Source organism: Lissotriton vulgaris, chromosome 4_1 (genome assembly GCF_964263255.1).
Source record: "Lissotriton vulgaris chromosome 4_1, aLisVul1.2, whole genome shotgun sequence".
Classification (NCBI taxonomy): domain Eukaryota; kingdom Metazoa; phylum Chordata; class Amphibia; order Caudata; family Salamandridae; genus Lissotriton; species Lissotriton vulgaris.
In genome coordinates, this window is record NC_141691.1 from 1,083,833,112 (window position 1) to 1,083,858,911 (window position 25,800).

Sequence of the window (25,800 nt, forward strand, 5' to 3'; positions counted from 1 at the left end):
TGCGGGATCTTCCAGAGTCAAAAAGGAAGAATGTTATCCTGCAGACCGGTGATAAAAAAAAAAGCCTGGTCCCCATCAGTGAGCATGGCAGACGACTACAGACTTCTTGGCCCTGCAATTCCTGACAGCAATCAGCAGCATGAACAGCAATCAGCAGCGTGAACAGCAATCAGCAGCATGAACAGCAATCAGCAGCGTGAACAGCAATCAGCAGCGTGGGCAGCGGTCATCAGCATGGACAGCGATCATCAGCATGCCTCCAGTGGTACCTCCTAAGCAAGCCATTTGTTTCATCAGAAGGCGTTGTAAAAAGAAAAGAAAAAAGGAGCTGATTTTCTGTTTTGCCTCAGAAGTTCAGTGCAAAGATGCGAAGGATCCCTGCTTTTGATGGCAGGACTGTCATCCACTTTGTGCAATTTGTTCAAACTGTCATGTGCTTGAACCTCTGGCAGCGCGCGGTCCCCTGACCCTCTTGGCCTGAGTTTTTGGCCTTTCCCCACACACACCTCTTTCCCTTTGCTCCAGCGGAAAGGCAGTGCACCTGAGAATATGAGTTTGGAAAAAGGCACTACATTCCGGTGCCCTTGAGAAGAGCAGCTTGAGCGTCCTCTGACACTAAATGACGAGTGTTGGAGTCTGGAAAGTGCTGCTGATCTTGAGAGGTTGTCCCTCAGTGGTGCTTGTTTCTGCACAAGATGTTTTGTGCCCTTGATCAATGAAGAGCACATTTCCTGAGGTGTCACAGAGAAGAGACACTGGTGCATTTGTTTTGAGACATTGAGACTTTGAATGAACTGTGGGTGTTCCAGGAGGGCACTCCTACTGAGCATGAAAAGGCCTGGATCGAGAGGCCCAACGCGGAAGAAGATGATGGAAGCGGATTTGATGGACAATAGAAGCCTTCCAAGAGGCTTATAACGGATTTTGGACACAGCTGATAATATAGACTGAGTAATTGCCTATGTAAGGGCAAAAGGGGCGTCTGAGGTTCTTTGAAATCTGAACCTGTGTTTAAAATATCATTATTCTGCTATGATTTTGATATCAGAGAAACGAAAATGGCAAGTTTAATATGTGTGTGTATTTTCATCACGATACAATGATGCATGCAGGAGTTATTGACAAATTCATTCTGAGCCCACATGTCCCATGTTGTGAACAGCGTCCATTTTAGTTGTTGCCCTTTACATAGGCATATACATGAGGCAATGATTCTTAAAGGACACGTATTCCTTAGCTTGAGTTCTTCCTGACTCCCATTTGACCTGAACAGGCTGAATCTGCCTACGTGATGTTGGCCTCACCAAACCAGTCCATGCCCTCTAGTCAATCTATATTAAAGATCTGAGCAACTTGTTGTGTACATTGGCCTGAGCAAGATTAGAAGGCCGAATACAGTAGCCATGCCTGTTTATGACCCACAAGCATTCCTTATCCTACATTTCTATCTTCCACGCCTGGCTCTGTTTCTCTGCTTCTGGGCTTTTACAATGGGGAGGTGACCGTTTATATGATGGGGAGGAAACCAGTTCTATTGTGAGTTTCTCCGGCCTGCACAGGAAAATATGTGAAGTTTGACATATGTTCATGATGGAAGATGGGTTGGTCAGTTTGGGCAAGTAGAATGGAATTCATAATTATAGCCTGCTTTGTTATGGTACCATGGGAGCGACCTACAATGATGTGTTTCAAAGCAAGAATGTGAGCCTAGGGCCAAACTTTTTGTATAAAAAGCCTGCCTGAGAAAGCTCAGACAGGCTCCCTCTTTCAATTGTAAAACTACGGTTGGACGACGAAGCCTCATAATCAATTATAATAAAGATGTCTTTTGATTTTACAGATTGGCTGTCAATTCCTTTGCTGCTCTATTATACAAACTGCTGGATAGATCCCTGGTGGGGAGAGTGAGTCATTTTCTACTTTTCCTCAGGGTCAGCTGAGCAGCGAATTTCTATTTAACCACCTGCTATCAGAGACCTCAGGGCTGCATGTTTTGAGCCCAGTACTGATCCTGAAAAGCGTTTCCAACCCCACTTACAAGTAAAACTATCTAAAATGTGCCTGGCTGCTATTCACTGAAAGCTCATTCTGTGTACATTTTTGGCATACGTTTGCTCCTATCGGGTCAGCTGAGCAGCGAATTTCTATTTAACCACCTGCATTCATGAGAGACCTTAGGGCTGCATGTTTTGAGCCCAGTACTGAGCCTCAAAAGCATTTCCAACCCCACTTACAAGTAAAACTAGCTAAAATGTGCCTGGCTTCTCTTCACTGAAAAGCTCATTCGGAGTACATTTTTAGCATACGTTTGCTCCTGCTGGGTCAGCTGAGCAGCAAATTTCTATTTAACCACCTGCTATCATGAGAGACCTCAGGGCTGCATGTTTTGAGCCCAGTACTGATCCTGAAAAGCGTTTCCAACCCCACTTACAAGTAAAACTAGCTAAATGTGCCTGGCTGCTATTCACTGAAAAGCTCATTCTGAGTACATTTTTAGCATACGTTTGCTCCTGCCGGGTCTACTGAGCAGCAAATTTCTATTTAACCACCTGCTTTCATGAGAGACCTCAGGGCTGCATGTTTTGAGCCCAGTACTGATCCTGAAAAGCGTTTCCAACCCCACTTACAAGTAAAACTAGCTAAAATGTGCCTGGCTGCTATTCACTGAAAAGCTCATTCTGTGTACATTTTGGCATACGTTTGCTCCTGCCGGGTCAGCTGAGCAGCGAATTTCTATTTAACCACCTGCTTTCACGAGAGACCTCAGGGCTGCATGTTTTGAGCCCAGTACTGAGCCTGAAAAGCGTTTCCAACCCCACTTACAAGTAAAACTAGCTAAAATGTGCCTGGCTTCTCTTCACTGAAAAGCTCATTCTGAGTACATTTTTAGCATACGTTTGCTCCTGCCGGGTCAGCTGAGCAGCGAATTTCTATTTAACCACCTGCTATCATGAGAGACCTCAGGGCTGCATGTTTTGAGCCCAGTACTGATCCTGAAAAGCGTTTCCAACCCCGCTTACAAGTAAAACTAGCTAAAATGTGCCTGGCTGCTATTCACTGAAAAGCTCATTCTGTGTACATTTTTGGCATACGTTTGCTCCTGCCGGGTCAGCTGAGCAGCGAATTTCTATTTAACCACCTGCTTTCATTAGAGACCTCAGGGCTGCATGTTTTGAGCCCAGTACTGAGCCTGAAAAGCGTTTCCAACCCCACTTACAAGTAAAACTAGCTAAAATGTGCCTGGCTGCTATTCACTAAAAAGCTCATTCTGTGTACATTTTTGGCATACGTTTGCTCCTGCCGGGTCAGCTGAGCAGCGAATTTCTATTTAACCACCTGCTTTCATGAGAGACCTCAGGGCTGCATGTTTTTAGCCCAGTACTGAGCCTAGAAAGCGTTTCCAACCCCACTTACAAGTAAAACTAGCTAAAATGTGCCTGGCTTCTCTTCACTGAAAAGCTCATTCTGAGTACATTTTTAGCATACGTTTGCTCCTGCCGGGTCAGCTGAGCAGCGAATTTCTATTTAACCACCTGCTTTCATGAGAGACCTCAGGCCTGCATGTTTTGAGCCCAGTACTGATCCTGAAAAGTGAATTCAACCCCACTTACAAGTAAAACTAGCTAAAATGTGCCTGGCTTCTCTTCACTGAAAAGCTCATTCTGAGTACATTTTTAGCATACGTTTGCTCCTACCAGGTCAGCTGAGCAGCGAATTTCTATTTAACCACCTGCTATCATGAGAGACCTCAGGGCTGCATGTTTTGAGCCCAGTACTGAGCCTGAAAAGCATTTCCAACCCCACTTACAAGTAAAACTAGCTAAAATGTGCCTGGCTTCTCTTCACTGAAAAGCTCATTCTGAGTACATTTTTAGCATACGTTTGCTCCTGCCGGGTCAGCTGAGCAGCGAATTTCTATTTAACCACCTGCTATCATGAGAGACCTCAGGGCTGCATGTTTTGAGCCCAGTACTGAGCCTGAAAAGCATTTCCAACCCCACTTACAAGTAAAACTAGCTAAAATGTGCCTGGCTTCTCTTCACTGAAAAGCTCATTCTGATTACATTTTTAGCATACGTTTGCTCCTGCCGGGTCAGCTGAGCAGCGAATTTCTATTTAACCACCTGCTATCATGAGAGACCTCAGGGCTGCATGTTTTGAACCCAGTACTGATCCTGAAAAGCGTTTCCAACCCCACTTACAAGTAAAACTAGCTAAAATGTGCCTGGCTTCTCTTCACTGAAAAGCTTATTCTGAGTACATTTTTAGCATACGTTTGCTCCTGCCGGGTCAGCTGAGCAGCGAATTTCTATTTAACCACCTGCTATCATGAGAGACCTCAGGGCTGCATGTTTTGAGTCCAGTACTGATCCTGAAAAGCGTTTCCAACCCCACTTACAAGTAAAACTAGCTAAAATGTGCCTGGCTGCTATTCACTAAAAAGCTAATTCAGTGTACTTTTTTGGCATACGTTTGCTCCTGCCGGGTCAGCTGAGCAGCGAATTTCTATTTAACCACCTGCTTTCATTAGAGACCTCAGGGCTGCATGTTTTGAGCCCAGTACTGAGCCTGAAAAGCGTTTCCAACCCCACTTAATGTAAAACTAGCTAAAATGTGCCTGGCTGCTATTCACTGAAAAGCTCATTCTGTGTACATTTTTGGCATACGTTTGATCCTGCCGGGTCAGCTGAGCAGCGAATTTCTATTTAACCACCTGCTTTCATGAGAGACCTCAGGGCTGCATGTTTTTAGCCCAGTACTGAGCCTAGAAAGCGTTTCCAACCCCACTTACAAGTAAAACTAGCTAAAATGTGCCTGGCTTCTCTTCACTGAAAAGCTCATTCTGAGTACATTTTTAGCATACGTTTGCTCCTGCCGGGTCAGCTGAGCAGCAAATTTCTATTTAACCAGCTGCTTTCATGAGAGACCTCAGGGCTGCATGTTTTGAGCCCAGTACTGATCCTGAAAAGTGAATCCAACCCCACTTACAAGTAAAACTAGCTAAAATGTGCATGGCTTCTCTTCACTGAAAAGCTCATTCTGATTACATTTTTAGCATACGTTTGCTCCTGCTGGGTCAGCTGAGCAGCGAATTTCTATTTAACCACCTGCTATCATGAGAGACCTCAGGGCTGCATGTTTTGAGCCCAGTACTGAGCCTGAAAAGCATTTCCAACCCCACTTACAAGTAAAACTAGCTAAAATGTGCCTGGCTTCTCTTCACTGAAAAGCTCATTCTGAGTACATTTTTAGCATACGTTTGCTCCTGCCGGGTCAGCTGAGCAGCGAATTTCTATTTAACCACCTGCTTTCATGAGAGACCTCAGGGCTGCATGTTTTGAGCCCAGTACTGAGCCTTAAAAGCATTTCCAACCCCACTTACAAGTAAAACTAGCTAAAATGTGCCCGGCTTCTCTTCACTGAAAAGCTTATTCTGAGTAAATTTTTAGCATACGTTTGCTCCTGCCGGGTCAGCTGAGCAGCGAATTTCTATTTAACCACCTGCTATCATGAGAGACCTCAGGGCTGCATGTTTTGAGCCCAGTACAGATCCTGAAAAGCGTTTCCAACCCCACTTACAAGTAAAACTAGCTAAAATGTGCCTGGCTGCTATTCACTGAAAAGCTCATTCTGTGTACATTTTTGGCATACGTTTGCTCCTGCCGGGTCAGCTGAGCAGCGAATTTCTATTTAACCACCTGCTTTCATGAGAGACCTCAGGGCTGCATGTTTTTAGCCCAGTACTGAGCCTAGAAAGCGTTTCCAACCCCACTTACAAGTAAAACTAGCTAAAATGTGCCTGGCTGCTATTCACTGAAAAGCTCATTCTGTGTACATTTTTGGCATACGTTTGCTCCTGTCGGGTCAGCTGAGCAGCGAATTTCTATTTAACCACCTGCTTTCATGAGAGACCTCAGGGCTGCATGTTTTTAGCCCAGTACTGAGCCTAGAAAGCGTTTCCAACCCCACTTACAAGCAAAACTAGCTAAAATGTGCCTGGCTTCTCTTCACTGAAAAGCTCATTCTGAGTACATTTTTAGCATACGTTTGCTCCTGCCGGGTCAGCTGAGCAGCGAATTTCTATTTAACCACCTGCTTTCATGAGAGACCTCAGGGCTGCATGTTTTGAGCCCAGTACTGATCCTGAAAAGTGAATCCAACCCCACTTACAAGTAAAACTAGCTAAAATGTGCCTGGCTTCTCTTCACTGAAAAGCTCATTCTGAGTACATTTTTAGCATACGTTTGCTCCTACCGGGTCAGCTGAGCAGCGAATTTCTATTTAACCACCTGCTATCATGAGAGACCTCAGGGCTGCATGTTTTGAGCCCAGTACTGAGCCTGAAAAGCATTTCCAACCCCACTTACAAGTAAAACTAGCTAAAATGTGCCTGGCTTCTCTTCACTGAAAAGCTCATTCTGAGTACATTTTTAGCATACGTTTGCTCCTGCCGGGTCAGCTGAGCAGCGAATTTCTATTTAACCACCTGCTTTCATGAGAGACCTCAGGGCTGCATGTTTTGAGCCCAGTACTGAGCCTGAAAAGCATTTCCAACCCCACTTACAAGTAAAACTAGCTAAAATGTGCCTGGCTTCTCTTCACTGAAAAGCTCATTCTGATTACATTTTTAGCATACGCTTGCTCCGGCCGGGTCAGCTGAGCAGCGAATTTCTATTTAACCACCTGCTTTCATTAGAGACCTCAGGGCTGCATGTTTTGAGCCCAGTACTGAGCCTGAAAAGCGTTTCCAACCCCACTTACAGGTAAAACTAGCTAAAATGTGCCTGGCTGCTATTCACTGAAAAGCTCATTCTGTTTACATTTTTGGCATACGTTTGCTCCTGCTGGGTCAGCTGAGCAGCGAATTTCTATTTAACCACCTGCTTTCATGAGAGACCTCAGGGCTGCATGTTTTGAGCCCAGTACTGAGCCTGGAAAGCGTTTCCAACCCCACTTACAAGTAAAACTAGCTAAAATGTGCCTGGCTTCTCTTCACTGAAAAGCTCATTCTGAGTACATTTTCAGCATACGTTTGCTCCTGCCGGGTCAGCTGAGCAGCGAATTTCTACTTAACCACCTGCTTTCATGAGAGACCTCAGGGCTGCATGTTTTGAGCCCAGTACTGAGCCTGAAAAGCGTTTCCAACCCCACTTACAAGTAAAACTAGCTAAATTGTGCCTGGCTTCTCTTCACTGAAAAGCTCATTCTGAGTACATTTTTAGCATACGGTTGCTCCTGCCGGGTCAGCTGAGCAGCGAATTTCTATTTAACCACCTGCTATCATGAGAGACCTCAGGGCTGCATGTTTTGAGCCCAGTACAGATCCTGAAAAGCGTTTCCAACCCCACTTACAAGTAAAACTAGCTAAAATGTGCCTGGCTGCTATTCACTGAAAAGCTCATTCTGTGTACATTTTTGGCATACGTTTGCTCCTGCCGGGTCAGCTGAGCAGCGAATTTCTATTTAACCACCTGCTTTCATGAGAGACCTCAGGGCTGCATGTTTTTAGCCCAGTACTGAGCCTAGAAAGCGTTTCCAACCCCACTTACAAGTAAAACTAGCTAAAATGTGCCTGGCTGCTATTCACTGAAAAGCTCATTCTGTGTACATTTTTGGCATACGTTTGCTCCTGTCGGGTCAGCTGAGCAGCGAATTTCTATTTAACCACCTGCTTTCATGAGAGACCTCAGGGCTGCATGTTTTTAGCCCAGTACTGAGCCTAGAAAGCGTTTCCAACCCCACTTACAAGCAAAACTAGCTAAAATGTGCCTGGCTTCTCTTCACTGAAAAGCTCATTCTGAGTACATTTTTAGCATACGTTTGCTCCTGCCGGGTCAGCTGAGCAGCGAATTTCTATTTAACCACCTGCTTTCATGAGAGACCTCAGGGCTGCATGTTTTGAGCCCAGTACTGATCCTGAAAAGTGAATCCAACCCCACTTACAAGTAAAACTAGCTAAAATGTGCCTGGCTTCTCTTCACTGAAAAGCTCATTCTGAGTACATTTTTAGCATACGTTTGCTCCTACCGGGTCAGCTGAGCAGCGAATTTCTATTTAACCACCTGCTATCATGAGAGACCTCAGGGCTGCATGTTTTGAGCCCAGTACTGAGCCTGAAAAGCATTTCCAACCCCACTTACAAGTAAAACTAGCTAAAATGTGCCTGGCTTCTCTTCACTGAAAAGCTCATTCTGAGTACATTTTTAGCATACGTTTGCTCCTGCCGGGTCAGCTGAGCAGCGAATTTCTATTTAACCACCTGCTTTCATGAGAGACCTCAGGGCTGCATGTTTTGAGCCCAGTACTGAGCCTGAAAAGCATTTCCAACCCCACTTACAAGTAAAACTAGCTAAAATGTGCCTGGCTTCTCTTCACTGAAAAGCTCATTCTGATTACATTTTTAGCATACGCTTGCTCCGGCCGGGTCAGCTGAGCAGCGAATTTCTATTTAACCACCTGCTTTCATTAGAGACCTCAGGGCTGCATGTTTTGAGCCCAGTACTGAGCCTGAAAAGCGTTTCCAACCCCACTTACAGGTAAAACTAGCTAAAATGTGCCTGGCTGCTATTCACTGAAAAGCTCATTCTGTTTACATTTTTGGCATACGTTTGCTCCTGCTGGGTCAGCTGAGCAGCGAATTTCTATTTAACCACCTGCTTTCATGAGAGACCTCAGGGCTGCATGTTTTGAGCCCAGTACTGAGCCTGGAAAGCGTTTCCAACCCCACTTACAAGTAAAACTAGCTAAAATGTGCCTGGCTTCTCTTCACTGAAAAGCTCATTCTGAGTACATTTTTAGCATACGTTTGCTCCTGCCGGGTCAGCTGAGCAGCGAACTTCTATTTAACCACCTGCTTTCATGAGAGACCTCAGGGCTGCATGTTTTTAGCCCAGTACTGAGCCTAGAAAGCGTTTCCAACCCCACTTACAGGTAAAACTAGCTAAAATGTGCCTGGCTGCTATTCACTGAAAAGCTCATTCTGTGTACATTTTTGGCATACGTTTGCTCCTGCCGGGTCAGCTGAGCAGCGAATTTCTATTTAACCACCTGCTTTCATGAGAGACCTCAGGGCTGCATGTTTTTAGCCCAGTACTGAGCCTAGAAAGCGTTTCCAACCCCACTTACAAGTAAAACTAGCTAAAATGTGCCTGGCTGCTATTCACTGAAAAGCTCATTCTGTGTACATTTTTGGCATACGTTTGCTCCTGTCGGGTCAGCTGAGCAGCGAATTTCTATTTAACCACCTGCTTTCATGAGAGACCTCAGGGCTGCATGTTTTTAGCCCAGTACTGAGCCTAGAAAGCGTTTCCAACCCCACTTACAAGCAAAACTAGCTAAAATGTGCCTGGCTTCTCTTCACTGAAAAGCTCATTCTGAGTACATTTTTAGCATACGTTTGCTCCTGCCGGGTCAGCTGAGCAGCGAATTTCTATTTAACCACCTGCTTTCATGAGAGACCTCAGGGCTGCATGTTTTGAGCCCAGTACTGATCCTGAAAAGTGAATCCAACCCCACTTACAAGTAAAACTAGCTAAAATGTGCCTGGCTTCTCTTCACTGAAAAGCTCATTCTGAGTACATTTTTAGCATACGTTTGCTCCTACCGGGTCAGCTGAGCAGCGAATTTCTATTTAACCACCTGCTATCATGAGAGACCTCAGGGCTGCATGTTTTGAGCCCAGTACTGAGCCTGAAAAGCATTTCCAACCCCACTTACAAGTAAAACTAGCTAAAATGTGCCTGGCTTCTCTTCACTGAAAAGCTCATTCTGAGTACATTTTTAGCATACGTTTGCTCCTGCCGGGTCAGCTGAGCAGCGAATTTCTATTTAACCACCTGCTTTCATGAGAGACCTCAGGGCTGCATGTTTTGAGCCCAGTACTGAGCCTGAAAAGCATTTCCAACCCCACTTACAAGTAAAACTAGCTAAAATGTGCCTGGCTTCTCTTCACTGAAAAGCTCATTCTGATTACATTTTTAGCATACGCTTGCTCCGGCCGGGTCAGCTGAGCAGCGAATTTCTATTTAACCACCTGCTTTCATTAGAGACCTCAGGGCTGCATGTTTTGAGCCCAGTACTGAGCCTGAAAAGCGTTTCCAACCCCACTTACAGGTAAAACTAGCTAAAATGTGCCTGGCTGCTATTCACTGAAAAGCTCATTCTGTTTACATTTTTGGCATACGTTTGCTCCTGCTGGGTCAGCTGAGCAGCGAATTTCTATTTAACCACCTGCTTTCATGAGAGACCTCAGGGCTGCATGTTTTGAGCCCAGTACTGAGCCTGGAAAGCGTTTCCAACCCCACTTACAAGTAAAACTAGCTAAAATGTGCCTGGCTTCTCTTCACTGAAAAGCTCATTCTGAGTACATTTTTAGCATACGTTTGCTCCTGCCGGGTCAGCTGAGCAGCGAACTTCTATTTAACCACCTGCTTTCATGAGAGACCTCAGGGCTGCATGTTTTGAGCCCAGTACTGAGCCTGAAAAGCGTTTCCAACCCCACTTACAAGTAAAACTAGCTAAATTGTGCCTGGCTTCTCTTCACTGAAAAGCTCATTCTGAGTACATTTTTAGCATACGGTTGCTCCTGCCGGGTCAGCTGAGCAGCGAATTTCTATTTAACCACCTGCTATCATGAGAGACCTCAGGGCTGCATGTTTTGAGCCCAGTACTGATCCTGAAAAGCGTTTCCAATGAGCTTTTCAGTGAATAGCAGCCAGACACATTTTAGCTAGTTTTACCTGTAAGTGGGGTTGGAAACGCTTTTCAGGCTCAGTACTGGGCTCAAAACATGCAGCCCTGAGGTCTCTAATGAAAGCAGGTGGTTAAATAGAAATTCGCTGCTCAGCTGACCCGGCCGGAGCAAGCGTATGCTAAAAATGTAATCAGAATGAGCTTTTCAGTGAAGAGAAGCCAGGCACATTTTAGCTAGTTTTAGTTGTAAGTGGAGTTGGAAATGCTTTTCAGGCTCAGTACTGGGCTCAAAACATGCAGCCCTGAGGTCTCTCATGAAAGCTAGCTAAAATGTGCCTGGCTGCTATTCACTGAAAAGCTCATTCTGTGTACATTTTTGGCATACGTTTGCTCCTGCCGGGTCAGCTGAGCAGCGAATTTCTATTTAACCACCTGCTATCATAAGAGACCTCAGGGCTGCATGTTTTGAGCCCAGTACTGAGCCCGAAAAGCGTTTCCAACCCCACTTACAAGTAAAACTAGCTAAAATGTGCCTGGCTGCTATTCACTGAAAAGCTCATTCTGTGTACATTTTTGGCATACGTTTGCTCCTACCGGGTCAGCTGAGCAGCGAATTTCTATTTAACCACCTGCTTTCATGAGAGACCTCAGGGCTGCATGTTTTGAGCCCAGTACTGAGCCTGAAAAGCGTTTCCAACCCCACTTACAAGTAAAACTAGCTAAAATGTGCCTGGCTGCTATTCACTGAAAAGCTCATTCTGTGTACATTTTTGGCATACGTTTGCTCCTGCCGGGTCAGCTGAGCAGCGAATTTCTATTTAACCACCTGCTTTCATGAGACACCTCAGGGCTTCATGTTTTGAGCCAAGTACTGAGCCTGAAAAGCATTTCCAACTACACTTACAAGTAAAACTAGCTAAAATGTGCCTGGCTTCTCTTCACTGAAAAGCTCATTCTGAGTACATTTTTAGCATACGTTTGCTCCTGCCGGGTCAGCTGAGCAGCGAATTTCTATTTAACCACCTGCTATCATAAGAGACCTCAGGGCTGCATGTTTTGAGCCCAGTACTGATCCTGAAAAGCGTTTCCAACCCCACTTACAAGTAAAACTAGCTAAAATGTGCCTGGCTGCTATTCACTGAAAAGCTCATTCTGTGTACATTTTTGGCATACGTTTGCTCCTTACAGGGTCAGCTGAGCAGTGAATTTCTATTTAACCACCTGCTTTCATGAGAGACCTCAGGGCTGCATGTTTTGAGCCCAGTACAGAGCCTGAAAAGCGTTTCCAACCCCACTTACAAGTAAAACTAGCTAAAATGTGCCTGGCTTCTCTTCACTGAAAAGCTCATTCTGAGTACATTTTTAGCATACGTTTGCTCCTGCCGGGTCAGCTGAGCAGCAAATTTCTATTTAACCACCTGCTATCATGAGAGACCTCAGGGCTGCATGTTTTGAGCCCAGTACTGAGCCTGAAAAGCATTTCCAACCACACTTACAAGTAAAACTAGCTAAAATGTGCCTGGCTGCTATTCACTGAAAAGCTCATTCTGTGTACATTTTTGGCATACGTTTGCTCCTGCTGGGTCAGCTGAGCAGCGAATTTCTATTTAACCACCTGCTATCATGAGAGACCTCAGGGCTTCATGTTTTGAGCCCAGTACTGATCCTGAAAAGCGTTTCCAACCCCACTTACAAGTAAAACTAGCTAAAATGTGCCTGGCTGCTATTCACTGAAAAGCTCATTCTGTGTACATTTTTGGCATACGTTTGCTCCTACCGGGTCAGCTGAGCAGTGAATTTCTATTTAACCACCTGCTTTCATGAGAGACCTCAAGGCTGCATGTTTTGAGCCAAGTACTGAGCCTGAAAAGCATTTCCAACCCCACTTACAAGTAAAACTAGCTCAAATGTGCCTGGCTTCTCTTCACTGAAAAGCTCATTCTGAGTACATTTTTAGCATACGTTTGCTCCTGCCGGGTCAGCTGAGCAGCGAATTTCTATTTAACCACCTGCTATCATGAGAGACCTCAGGGCTGCATGTTTTGAGCCCAGTACTGATCCTGAAAAGCGTTTCCAACCCCACTTACAAGTAAAACTAGCTAAAATGTGCCCGGCTTCTCTTCACTGAAAAGCTTATTCTGAGTACATTTTTAGCATACGTTTGCTCCTGCCGGGTCAGCTGAGCAGCGAATTTCTATTTAACCACCTGCTATCATGAGAGACCTCAGGGCTGCATGTTTTGAGTCCAGTACTGATCCTGAAAAGCGTTTCCAACCCCACTTACAAGTAAAACTAGCTAAAATGTGCCTGGCTGCTATTCACTGAAAAGCTCATTCTGTGTACATTTTTGGCATACGTTTGCTCCTGCCGGGTCAGCTGAGCAGCGAATTTCTATTTAACCACCTGCTTTCATTAGAGACCTCAGGGCTGCATGTTTTGAGCCCAGTACTGAGCCTGAAAAGCGTTTCCAACCCCACTTACAGGTAAAACTAGCTAAAATGTGCCTGGCTGCTATTCACTGAAAAGCTCATTCTGTGTACATTTTTGGCATACGTTTGCTCCTGCCGGGTCAGCTGAGCAGCGAATTTCTATTTAACCACCTGCTTTCATGAGAGACCTCAGGGCTGCATGTTTTGAGCCCAGTACTGAGCCTGGAAAGCGTTTCCAACCCCACTTACAAGTAAAACTAGCTAAAATGTGCCTGGCTTCTCTTCACTGAAAAGCTCATTCTGAGTACATTTTTAGCATACGTTTGCTCCTGCCGGGTCAGCTGAGCAGCGAATTTCTATTTAACCACCTGCTTTCATGAGAGACCTCAGGGCTGCATGTTTTGAGCCCAGTACTGAGCCTGAAAAGCGTTTCCAACCCCACTTACAAGTAAAACTAGCTAAAATGTGCCTGGCTTCTCTTCACTGAAAAGCTCATTCTGAGTACATTTTTAGCATACGGTTGCTCATGCCGGGTCAGCTGAGCAGCGAATTTCTATTTAACCACCTTCTATCATGAGAGACCTCAGGGCTGCATGTTTTGAGCCCAGTACTGATCCTGAAAAGCGTTTCCAACCCCACTTACAAGTAAAACTAGCTAAAATGTGCCTGGCTGCTATTCACTGAAAAGCTCATTCTGTGTACATTTTTGGCATACGTTTGCTCCTGCCGGGTCAGCTGAGCAGCGAATTTCTATTTAACCACCTGCTATCATAAGAGACCTCAGGGCTGCATGTTTTGAGCCCAGTACTGAGCCCGAAAAGCGTTTCCAACCCCACTTACAAGTAAAACTAGCTAAAATGTGCCTGGCTGCTATTCACTGAAAAGCTCATTCTGTGTACATTTTTGGCATACGTTTGCTCCTACCGGGTCAGCTGAGCAGCGAATTTCTATTTAACCACCTGCTTTCATGAGAGACCTCAGGGCTGCATGTTTTGAGCCCAGTACTGAGCCTGAAAAGCGTTTCCAACCCCACTTACAAGTAAAACTAGCTAAAATGTGCCTGGCTGCTATTCACTGAAAAGCTCATTCTGTGTACATTTTTGGCATACGTTTGCTCCTGCCGGGTCAGCTGAGCAGCGAATTTCTATTTAACCACCTGCTTTCATGAGACACCTCAGGGCTGCATGTTTTGAGCCAAGTACTGAGCCTGAAAAGCATTTCCAACAACACTTACAAGTAAAACTAGCTAAAATGTGCCTGGCTTCTCTTCACTGAAAAGCTCATTCTGAGTACATTTTTAGCATACGTTTGCTCCTGCCGGGTCAGCTGAGCAGCGAATTTCTATTTAACCACCTGCTATCATGAGAGACCTCAGGGCTGCATGTTTTGAGCCCAGTACTGATCCTGAAAAGCGTTTCCAACCCCACTTACAAGTAAAACTAGCTAAAATGTGCCCGGCTTCTCTTCACTGAAAAGCTTATTCTGAGTACATTTTTAGCATACGTTTGCTCCTGCCGGGTCAGCTGAGCAGCGAATTTCTATTTAACCACCTGCTATCATGAGAGACCTCAGGGCTGCATGTTTTGAGTCCAGTACTGATCCTGAAAAGCGTTTCCAACCCCACTTACAAGTAAAACTAGCTAAAATGTGCCTGGCTGCTATTCACTGAAAAGCTCATTCTGTGTACATTTTTGGCATACGTTTGCTCCTGCCGGGTCAGCTGAGCAGCGAATTTCTATTTAACCACCTGCTTTCATTAGAGACCTCAGGGCTGCATGTTTTGAGCCCAGTACTGAGCCTGAAAAGCGTTTCCAACCCCACTTACAGGTAAAACTAGCTAAAATGTGCCTGGCTGCTATTCACTGAAAAGCTCATTCTGTGTACATTTTTGGCATACGTTTGCTCCTGCCGGGTCAGCTGAGCAGCGAATTTCTATTTAACCACCTGCTTTCATGAGAGACCTCAGGGCTGCATGTTTTAAGCCCAGTACTGAGCCTGGAAAGCGTTTCCAACCCCACTTACAAGTAAAACTAGCTAAAATGTGCCTGGCTTCTCTTCACTGAAAAGCTCATTCTGAGTACATTTTTAGCATACGTTTGCTCCTGCCGGGTCAGCTGAGCAGCGAATTTCTATTTAACCACCTGCTTTCATGAGAGACCTCAGGGCTGCATGTTTTGAGCCCAGTACTGAGCCTGAAAAGTGTTTCCAACCCCACTTACAAGTAAAACTAGCTAAAATGTGCCTGGCTTCTCTTCACTGAAAAGCTCATTCTGAGTACATTTTTAGCATACGGTTGCTCCTGCCGGGTCAGCTGAGCAGCGAATTTCTATTTAACCACCTGCTATCATGAGAGACCTCAGGGCTGCATGTTTTGAGCCCAGTACTGATCCTGAAAAGCGTTTCCAACCCCACTTACAAGTAAAACTAGCTAAAATGTGCCTGGCTGCTATTCACTGAAAAGCTCATTCTGTGTACATTTTTGGCATACGTTTGCTCCTGCCGGGTCAGCTGAGCAGCAAATTTCTATTTAACCACCTGCTTTCATGAGAGACCTCAGGGCTGCATGTTTTTAGCCCAGTACTGAGCCTAGAAAGCGTTTCCAACCCCACTTACAAGTAAAACTAGCTAAAATGTGCCTGGCTGCTATTCACTGAAAAGCTCATTCTGTGTACATTTTTGGCATACGTTTGCTCCTGCCGGGTCAGCTGAGCAGCGAATTTCTATTTAACCACCTGCTTTCATGAGAGACCTCAGGGCTGCATGTTTTTAGCCCAGTACTGAGCCTAGAAAGCGTTTCCAACCCCACTTACAAGTAAAACTAGCTAAAATGTGCCTGGCTTCTCTTCACTGAAAAGCTCATTCTGAGTACATTTTTAGCATACGTTTGCTCCTGCCGGGTCAGCTGAGCAGCGAATTTCTATTTAACCACCTGCTTTCATGAGAGACCTCAGGGCTGCATGTTTTGAGGCCAGTACTGATCCTGAAAAGTGAATCCAACCCCACTTACAAGTAAAACTAGCTAAAATGTGCCTGGCTTCTCTTCACTGAAAAGCTCATTCTGAGTACATTTTTAGCATACATTTGCTCCTACCGGGTCAGCTGAGCAGCGAATTTCTATTTAACCACCTGCTATCATGAGAGACCTCAGGGCTGCATGTTTTGAGCCCAGTACTGAGCCTGAAAAGCATTTCCAACCCCACTTACAAGTAAAACTAGCTAAAATGTGCCTGGCTTCTCTTCACTGAAAAGCTCATTCTGAGTACATTTTTAGCATACGTTTGCTCCTGCCGGGTCAGCTGAGCAGCGAATTTCTATTTAACCACCTGCTTTCATGAGAGACCTCAGGGCTGCATGTTTTGAGCCCAGTACTGAGCCTGAAAAGCATTTCCAACCCCACTTACAAGTAAAACTAGCTAAAATGTGCCTGGCTTCTCTTCACTGAAAAGCTCATTCTGATTACATTTTTAGCATACGTTTGCTCCGGCCGGGTCAGCTGAGCAGCGAATTTCTATTTAACCACCTGCTTTCATTAGAGACCTCAGGGCTGCATGTTTTGAGCCCAGTACTGAGCCTGAAAAGCGTTTCCAACCCCACTTACAAGTAAAACTAGCTAAAATGTGCCTGGCTTCTCTTCACTGAAAAGCTCATTCTGAGTACATTTTTAGCATACGGTTGCTCCTGCCGGGTCAGCTGAGCAGCGAATTTCTATTTAACCACCTGCTATCATGAGAGACCTCAGGGCTGCATGTTTTGAGCCCAGTACTGATCCTGAAAAGCGTTTCCAACCCCACTTACAAGTAAAACTAGCTAAAATGTGCCTGGCTGCTATTCACTGAAAAGCTCATTCTGTGTACATTTTTGGCATACGTTTGCTCCTGCCGGGTCAGCTGAGCAGTGAATTTCTATTTAACCACCTGCTATCATAAGAGACCTCAGGGCTGCATGTTTTGAGCCCAGTACTGAGCCCGAAAAGCGTTTCCAACCCCACTTACAAGTAAAACTAGCTAAAATGTGCGTGGCTGCTATTCACTGAAAAGCTCATTCTGTGTACATTTTTGGCATACGTTTGCTCCTACCGGGTCAGCTGAGCAGCGAATTTCTATTTAACCACCTGCTTTCATGAGAGACCTCAGGGCTGCATGTTTTGAGCCCAGTACTGAGCCTGAAAAGCGTTTCCAACCCCACTTACAAGTAAAACTAGCTAAAATGTGCCTGGCTGCTATTCACTGAAAAGCTCATTCTGTGTACATTTTTGGCATACGTTTGCTCCTGCCGGGTCAGCTGAGCAGCGAATTTCTATTTAACCACCTGCTTTCATGAGACACCTCAGGGCTGCATGTTTTGAGCCAAGTACTGAGCCTGAAAAGCATTTCCAACTACACTTACAAGTAAAACTAGCTAAAATGTGCCTGGCTTCTCTTCACTGAAAAGCTCATTCTGAGTACATTTTTAGCATACGTTTGCTCGTGCCGGGTCAGCTGAGCAGCGAATTTCTATTTAACCACCTGCTATCATAAGAGACCTCAGGGCTGCATGTTTTGAGCCCAGTACTGATCCTGAAAAGTGAATCCAACCCCACTTACAAGTAAAACTAGCTAAAATGTGCCTGGCTTCTCTTCACTGAAAAGCTCATTCTGAGTACATTTTTAGCATACGTTTGCTCCTACCGGGTCAGCTGAGCAGCGAATTTCTATTTAACCACCTGCTATCATGAGAGACCTCAGGGCTGCATGTTTTGAGCCCAGTACTGAGCCTGAAAAGCATTTCCAACCCCACTTACGAGTAAAACTAGCTAAAATGTGCCTGGCTTCTCTTCACTGAAAAGCTCATTCTGAGTACATTTTTAGCATACGTTTGCTCCTGCTGGGTCAGCTGAGCAGCGAATTTCTATTTAACCACCTGCTTTCATGAGAGACCTCAGGGCTGCATGTTTTGAGCCCAGTACTGAGCCTGAAAAGCATTTCCAACCCCACTTACAAGTAAAACTAGCTAAAATGTGCCCGGCTTCTCTTACCTGAAAAGCTTATTCTGAGTACATTTTTAGCATACGTTTGCTCCTGCCGGGTCAGCTGAGCAGCGAATTTCTATTTAACCACCTGCTATCATGAGAGACCTCAGGGCTGCATGTTTTGAGTCCAGTACTGATCCTGAAAAGCGTTTCCAACCCCACTTACAAGTAAAACTAGCTAAAATGTGCCTGGCTGCTATTCACTGAAAAGCTCATTCTGTGTACATTTTTGGCATACGTTTGCTCCTGCCGGGTCAGCTGAGCAGCGAATTTCTATTTAACCACCTGCTTTCATTAGAGACCTCAGGGCTGCATGTTTTGAGCCCAGTACTGAGCCTGAAAAGCGTTTCCAACCCCACTTACAGGTAAAACTAGCTAAAATGTGCCTGGCTGCTATTCACTGAAAAGCTCATTCTGTGTACATTTTTGGCATACGTTTGCTCCTGCCGGGTCAGCTGAGCAGCGAATTTCTATTTAACCACCTGCTTTCATGAGAGACCTCAGGGCTGCATGTTTTGAGCCCAGTACTGAGCCTGAAAAGCGTTTCCAACCCCACTTACAAGTAAAACTAGCTAAAATGTGCCTGGCTTCTCTTCACTGAAAAGCTCATTCTGAGTACATTTTTAGCACACGGTTGCTCCTGCCGGGTCAGCTGAGCAGCGAATTTCTATTTAACCACCTGCTATCATGAGAGACCTCAGGGCTGCATGTTTTGAGCCCAGTACTGATCCTGAAAAGCGTTTCCAACCCCACTTACAAGTAAAACTAGCTAAAATGTGCCTGGCTGCTATTCACTGAAAAGCTCATTCTGTGTACATTTTTGGCATACGTTTGCTCCTACCGGGTCAGCTGAGCAGCGAATTTCTATTTAACCACCTGCTATCATAAGAGACCTCAGGGCTGCATGTTTTGAGCCCAGTACTGAGCCCGAAAAGCGTTTCCAACCCCACTTACAAGTAAAACTAGCTAAAATGTGCCTGGCTGCTATTCACTGAAAAGCTCATTCTGTGTACATTTTTGGCATACGTTTGCTCCTGCCGGGTCAGCTGAGCAGCGAATTTCTATTTAACCACCTGCTTTCATGAGACACCTCAGGGCTGCATGTTTTGAGCCAAGTACTGAGCCTGAAAAGCATTTCCAACTACACTTACAAGTAAAACTAGCTAAAATGTGCCTGGCTTCTCTTCACTGAAAAGCTCATTCTGAGTACATTTTTAGCATACGTTTGCTCCTGCCGGGTCAGCTGAGCAGTGAATTTCTATTTAACCACCTGCTATCAGAAGAGACCTCAGGGCTGCATGTTTTGAGCCCAGTACTGATCCTGAAAAGCGTTTCCAACCCCACTTACAAGTAAAACTAGCTAAAATGTGCCTGGCTGCTATTCACTGAAAAGCTCATTCTGTGTACATTTTTGGCATACATTTGCTCCTTACCGGGTCAGCAGAGCAGCAAATTTCTATTTAACCACCTGCTTTCATGAGAGACCTCAGGGCTGCATGTTTTGAGCCCAGTACAGAGCCTGAAAAGCGTTTCCAACCCCACTTACAAGTAAAACTAGCTAAAATGTGCCTGGCTTCTCTTCACTGAAAAGCTCATTCTGAGTACATTTTTAGCATACGTTTGCTCCTGCCGGGTCAGCTGAGCAGCAAATTTCTATTTAACCACCTGCTATCATGAGAGACCTCAGGGCTGCATGTTTTGAGCCCAGTACTGAGCCTGAAAAGCATTTCCAACCCCACTTACAAGTAAAACTAGCTAAAATGTGCCTGGCTGCTATTCACTGAAAAGCTCATTCTGTGTACATTTTTGGCATACGTTTGCTCCTGCTGGGTCAGCTGAGCAGCGAATTTCTATTTAACCACCTGCTATCATGAGAGACCCCAGGGCTTCATGTTTTGAGCCCAGTACTGATCCTGAAAAGCGTTTCCAACCCCACTTACAAGTAAAACTAGCTAAAATGTGCCTGGCTGCTATTCACTGAACTGCTCATTCTGTGTACATTTTTGGCATACGTTTGCTCCTACCGGGTCAGCTGAGCAGTGAATTTCTATTTAACCACCTGCTTTCATGAGAGACCTCAGGGCTGCATGTTTTGAGCCAAGTACTGAGCCTGAAAAGCATTTCCAACCCCACTTACAAGTAAAACTAGCTAAAATGTGCCTGGCTTCTCTTCACTGAAAAGCTCATTCTGAGTACATTTTTAGCATACGTTTGCTCCTGCCGGGTCAGCTGAGCAGCGAATTTCTATTTAACCACCTGCTATCATGAGAGACCTCAGGGCTGCATGTTTTGAGCCCAGTACTGATCCTGAAAAGCGTTTCCAACCCCACTTACAAGTAAAATTAGCTAAAATGTGCCTGGCTGCTATTCACTGAAAAGCTCATTCTGTGTACATTTTTGGCATACGTTTGCCTCTGCCGGGTCAGCTGAGCAGCGAAGTTTTATTTAACCACCTGCTATCATGAGATACCTCAGGGCTGCATGTTTTGAGCCCAGTACTGATCCTGAAAAGCGTTTCCAACCCCACTTACAAGTAAAACTAGCTAAAATGTGCCTGGCTGCTATTCACTGAAAAGCTCATTCTGAGTACATTTTTAGCATATGTTTGCTCCTGCCGGGTCAGCTGAGCAGCGAATTTCTATTTAACCACCTGCTATCATGAGAGACCTCAGGGCTGCATGTTTTGAGCCCAGTACTGAGCCCGAAAAGCGTTTCCAACCCCACTTACAAGTAAAACTAGCTAAAATGTGCCTGGCTGCTATTCACTGAAAACTCATTCTGTGTACATTTTTGGCATACGTTTGCTCCTACCGGGTCAGCTGAGCAGTGAATTTCTATTTAACCACCTGCTATCAGAAGAGACCTCAGGGCTGCATGTTTTGAGCCCAGTACTGATCCTGAAAAGCGTTTCCAACCCCACTTACAAGTAAAACTAGCTAAAATGTGCCTGGCTGCTATTCACTGAAAAGCTCATTCTGTGTACATTTTTGGCATACATTTGCTCCTTACCGGGTCAGCAGAGCAGCGAATTTCTATTTAACCACCTGCTATCATGAGAGACCTCAGGGCTGCATGTTTTGAGCCCAGTACTGATCCTGAAAAGCGTTTCCAACCCCGCTTACAAGTAAAACTAGCTAAAATGTGCCTGGCTGCTATTCACTGAAAAGCTCATTCTGTGTACATTTTTGGCATACGTTTGCTCCTGCCGGGTCAGCTGAGCAGCGAATTTCTATTTAACCACCTGCTTTCATTAGAGACCTCAGGGCTGCATGTTTTGAGCCCAGTACTGAGCCTGAAAAGCGTTTCCAACCCCACTTACAAGTAAAACTAGCTAAAATGTGCCTGGCTGCTATTCACTGAAAAGCTCATTCTGTGTACATTTTTGGCATACGTTTGCTCCTGCCGGGTCAGCTGAGCAGCGAATTTCTATTTAACCACCTGCTTTCATGAGACACCTCAGGGCTGCATGTTTTGAGCCAAGTACTGAGCCTGAAAAGCATTTCCAACTACACTTACAAGTAAAACTAGCTAAAATGTGCCTGGCTTCTCTTCACTGAAAAGCTCATTCTGAGTACATTTTTAGCATACGTTTGCTCCTGCCGGGTCAGCTGAGCAGCGAATTTCTATTTAACCACCTGCTATCATAAGAGACCTCAGGGCTGCATGTTTTGAGCCCAGTACTGATCCTGAAAAGCGTTTCCAACCCCACTTACAAGTAAAACTAGCTAAAATGTGCCTGGCTGCTATTCACTGAAAAGCTCATTCTGTGTACATTTTTGGCATACGTTTGCTCCTTACCGGGTCAGCTGAGCAGCAAATTTCTATTTAACCACCTGCTATCATGAGATACCTCAGGGCTGCATGTTTTGAGCCCAGTACTGATCCTGAAAAGCGTTTCCAACCCCACTTACAAGTAAAACTAGCTAAAATGTGCCTGGCTGCTATTCACTGAAAAGCTCATTCTGAGTACATTTTTAGCATACGTTTGCTCCTGCCGGGTCAGCTGAGCAGCGAATTTCTATTTAACCACCTGCTATCATGAGAGACCTCAGGGCTGCATGTTTTGAGCCCAGTACTGAGCCCGAAAAGCGTTTCCAACCCCACTTACAAGTAAAACTAGCTAAAATGTGCCTGGCTGCTATTCACTGAAAACTCATTCTGTGTACATTTTTGGCATACGTTTGCTCCTACCGGGTCAGCTGAGCAGCGAATTTCTATTTAACCACCTGCTTTCATGAGAGACCTCAGGGCTGCATGTTTTGAGCCCAGTACTGAGCCTGAAAAGCGTTTCCAACCCCACTTACAAGTAAAACTAGCTAAAATGTGCCTGGCTTCTCTTCACTGAAAAGCTCATTCTGAGTACATTTTTAGCATATGTTTGCTCCTGCCGGGTCAGCTGAGCAGCAAATTTCTATTTAACCACCTGCTTTCATGAGAGACCTCAGGGCTGCATGTTTTGAGCCCAGTACTCAGCCTGAAAAGCATTTCCAACCCCACTTAACAAGTAAAACTAGCTAAAATGTGCCTGGCTGCTATTCACTGAAAAGCTCATTCTGAGTACATTTTTAGCATACGTTTGCTCGTGCCGGGTCAGCTGAGCAGCAAATTTCTATTTAACCACCTGCTTTCATGAGAGACCTCAGGGCTGCATGTTTTGAGCCCAGTACTGATCCTGAAAAGTGAATCCAACCCCACTTACAAGTAAAACTAGCTAAAATGTGCCTGGCTTCTCTTCACTGAAAAGCTCATTCTGAGTACATTTTTAGCATACGTTTGCTCCTACCGGGTCAGCTGAGCAGCGAATTTCTATTTAACCACCTGCTATCATGAGAGACCTCAGGGCTGCATGTTTTGAGCCCAGTACGGAGCCTGAAAAGCATTTCCAACCCCACTTACGAGTAAAACTAGCTAAAATGTGCCTGGCTTCTCTTCACTGAAAAGCTCATTCTGAGTACATTTTTAGCATACGTTTGCTCCTGCTGGGTCAGCTGAGCAGCGAATTTCTATTTAACCACCTGCTTTCATGAGAGACCTCAGGGCTGCATGTTTTGAGCCCAGTACTGAGCCTGAAAAGCATTTCCAACCCCACTTACAAGTAAAACTAGCTAAAATGTGCCCGGCTTCTCTTACCTGAAAAGCTTATTCTGAGTACATTTTTAGCATACGTTTGCTCCTGCCGGGTCAGCTGAGCAGCGAATTTCTATTTAACCACCTGCTATCATGAGAGACCTCAGGGCTGCATGTTTTGAGTCCAGTACTGATCCTGAAAAGCGTTTCCAACCCCACTTACAAGTAAAACTAGCTAAAATGTGCCTGGCTGCTATTCACTGAAAAGCTCATTCTGTGTACATTTTTGGCATACGTTTGCTCCTGCCGGGTCAGCTGAGCAGCGAATTTCTATTTAACCACCTGCTTTCATTAGAGACCTCAGGGCTGCATGTTTTGAGCCCAGTACTGAGCCTGAAAAGCGTTTCCAACCCCACTTACAGGTAAAACTAGCTAAAATGTGCCTGGCTGCTATTCACTGAAAAGCTCATTCTGTGTACATTTTTGGCATACGTTTGCTCCTGCCGGGTCAGCTGAGCACCGAATTTCTATTTAACCACCTGCTTTCATGAGAGACCTCAGGGCTGCATGTTTTGAGCCCAGTACTGAGCCTGGAAAGCGTTTCCAACCCCACTTACAAGTAAAACTAGCTAAAATGTGCCTGGCTTCTCTTCACTGAAAAGCTCATTCTGAGTACATTTTTAGCATACGTTTGCTCCTGCCGGGTCAGCTGAGCAGCGAATTTCTATTTAACCACCTGCTTTCATGAGAGACCTCAGGGCTGCATGTTTTGAGCCCAGTACTGAGCCTGAAAAGCGTTTCCAACCCCACTTACAAGTAAAACTAGCTAAAATGTGCCTGGCTTCTCTTCACTGAAAAGCTCATTCTGAGTACATTTTTAGCATACGGTTGCTCCTGCCGGGTCAGCTGAGCAGCGAATTTCTATTTAACCACCTGCTATCATGAGAGACCTCAGGGCTGCATGTTTTGAGCCCAGTACTGATCCTGAAAAGCGTTTCCAACCCCACTTACAAGTAAAACTAGCTAAAATGTGCCTGGCTGCTATTCACTGAAAAGCTCATTCTGTGTACATTTTTGGCATACGTTTGCTCCTACCGGGTCAGCTGAGCAGCGAATTTCTATTTAACCACCTGCTATCATAAGAGACCTCAGGGCTGCATGTTTTGAGCCCAGTACTGAGCCCGAAAAGCGTTTCCAACCCCACTTACAAGTAAAACTAGCTAAAATGTGCCTGGCTGCTATTCACTGAAAAGCTCATTCTGTGTACATTTTTGGCATACGTTTGCTCCTGCCGGGTCAGCTGAGCAGCGAATTTCGATTTAACCACCTGCTTTCATGAGACACCTCAGGGCTGCATGTTTTGAGCCAAGTACTGAGCCTGAAAAGCATTTCCAACTACACTTACAAGTAAAACTAGCTAAAATGTGCCTGGCTTCTCTTCACTGAAAAGCTCATTCTGAGTACATTTTTAGCATACGTTTGCTCCTGCCGGGTCAGCTGAGCAGTGAATTTCTATTTAACCACCTGCTATCAGAAGAGACCTCAGGGCTGCATGTTTTGAGCCCAGTACTGATCCTGAAAAGCGTTTCCAACCCCACTTACAAGTAAAACTAGCTAAAATGTGCCTGGCTGCTATTCACTGAAAAGCTCATTCTGTGTACATTTTTGGCATACATTTGCTCCTTACCGGGTCAGCAGAGCAGCAAATTTCTATTTAACCACCTGCTTTCATGAGAGACCTCAGGGCTGCATGTTTTGAGCCCAGTACAGAGCCTGAAAAGCGTTTCCAACCCCACTTACAAGTAAAACTAGCTAAAATGTGCCTGGCTTCTCTTCACTGAAAAGCTCATTCTGAGTACATTTTTAGCATACGTTTGCTCCTGCCGGGTCAGCTGAGCAGCAAATTTCTATTTAACCACCTGCTATCATGAGAGACCTCAGGGCTGCATGTTTTGAGCCCAGTACTGAGCCTGAAAAGCATTTCCAACCCCACTTACAAGTAAAACTAGCTAAAATGTGCCTGGCTGCTATTCACTGAAAAGCTCATTCTGTGTACATTTTTGGCATACGTTTGCTCCTGCTGGGTCAGCTGAGCAGCGAATTTCTATTTAACCACCTGCTATCATGAGAGACCTCAGGGCTTCATGTTTTGAGCCCAGTACTGATCCTGAAAAGCGTTTCCAACCCCACTTACAAGTAAAACTAGCTAAAATGTGCCTGGCTGCTATTCACTGAACTGCTCATTCTGTGTACATTTTTGGCATACGTTTGCTCCTACCGGGTCAGCTGAGCAGTGAATTTCTATTTAACCACCTGCTTTCATGAGAGACCTCAGGGCTGCATGTTTTGAGCCAAGTACTGAGCCTGAAAAGCATTTCCAACCCCACTTACAAGTAAAACTAGCTAAAATGTGCCTGGCTTCTCTTCACTGAAAAGCTCATTCTGAGTACATTTTTAGCATACGTTTGCTCCTGCCGGGTCAGCTGAGCAGCGAATTTCTATTTAACCACCTGCTATCATGAGAGACCTCAGGGCTGCATGTTTTGAGCCCAGTACTGATCCTGAAAAGCGTTTCCAACCCCACTTACAAGTAAAATTAGCTAA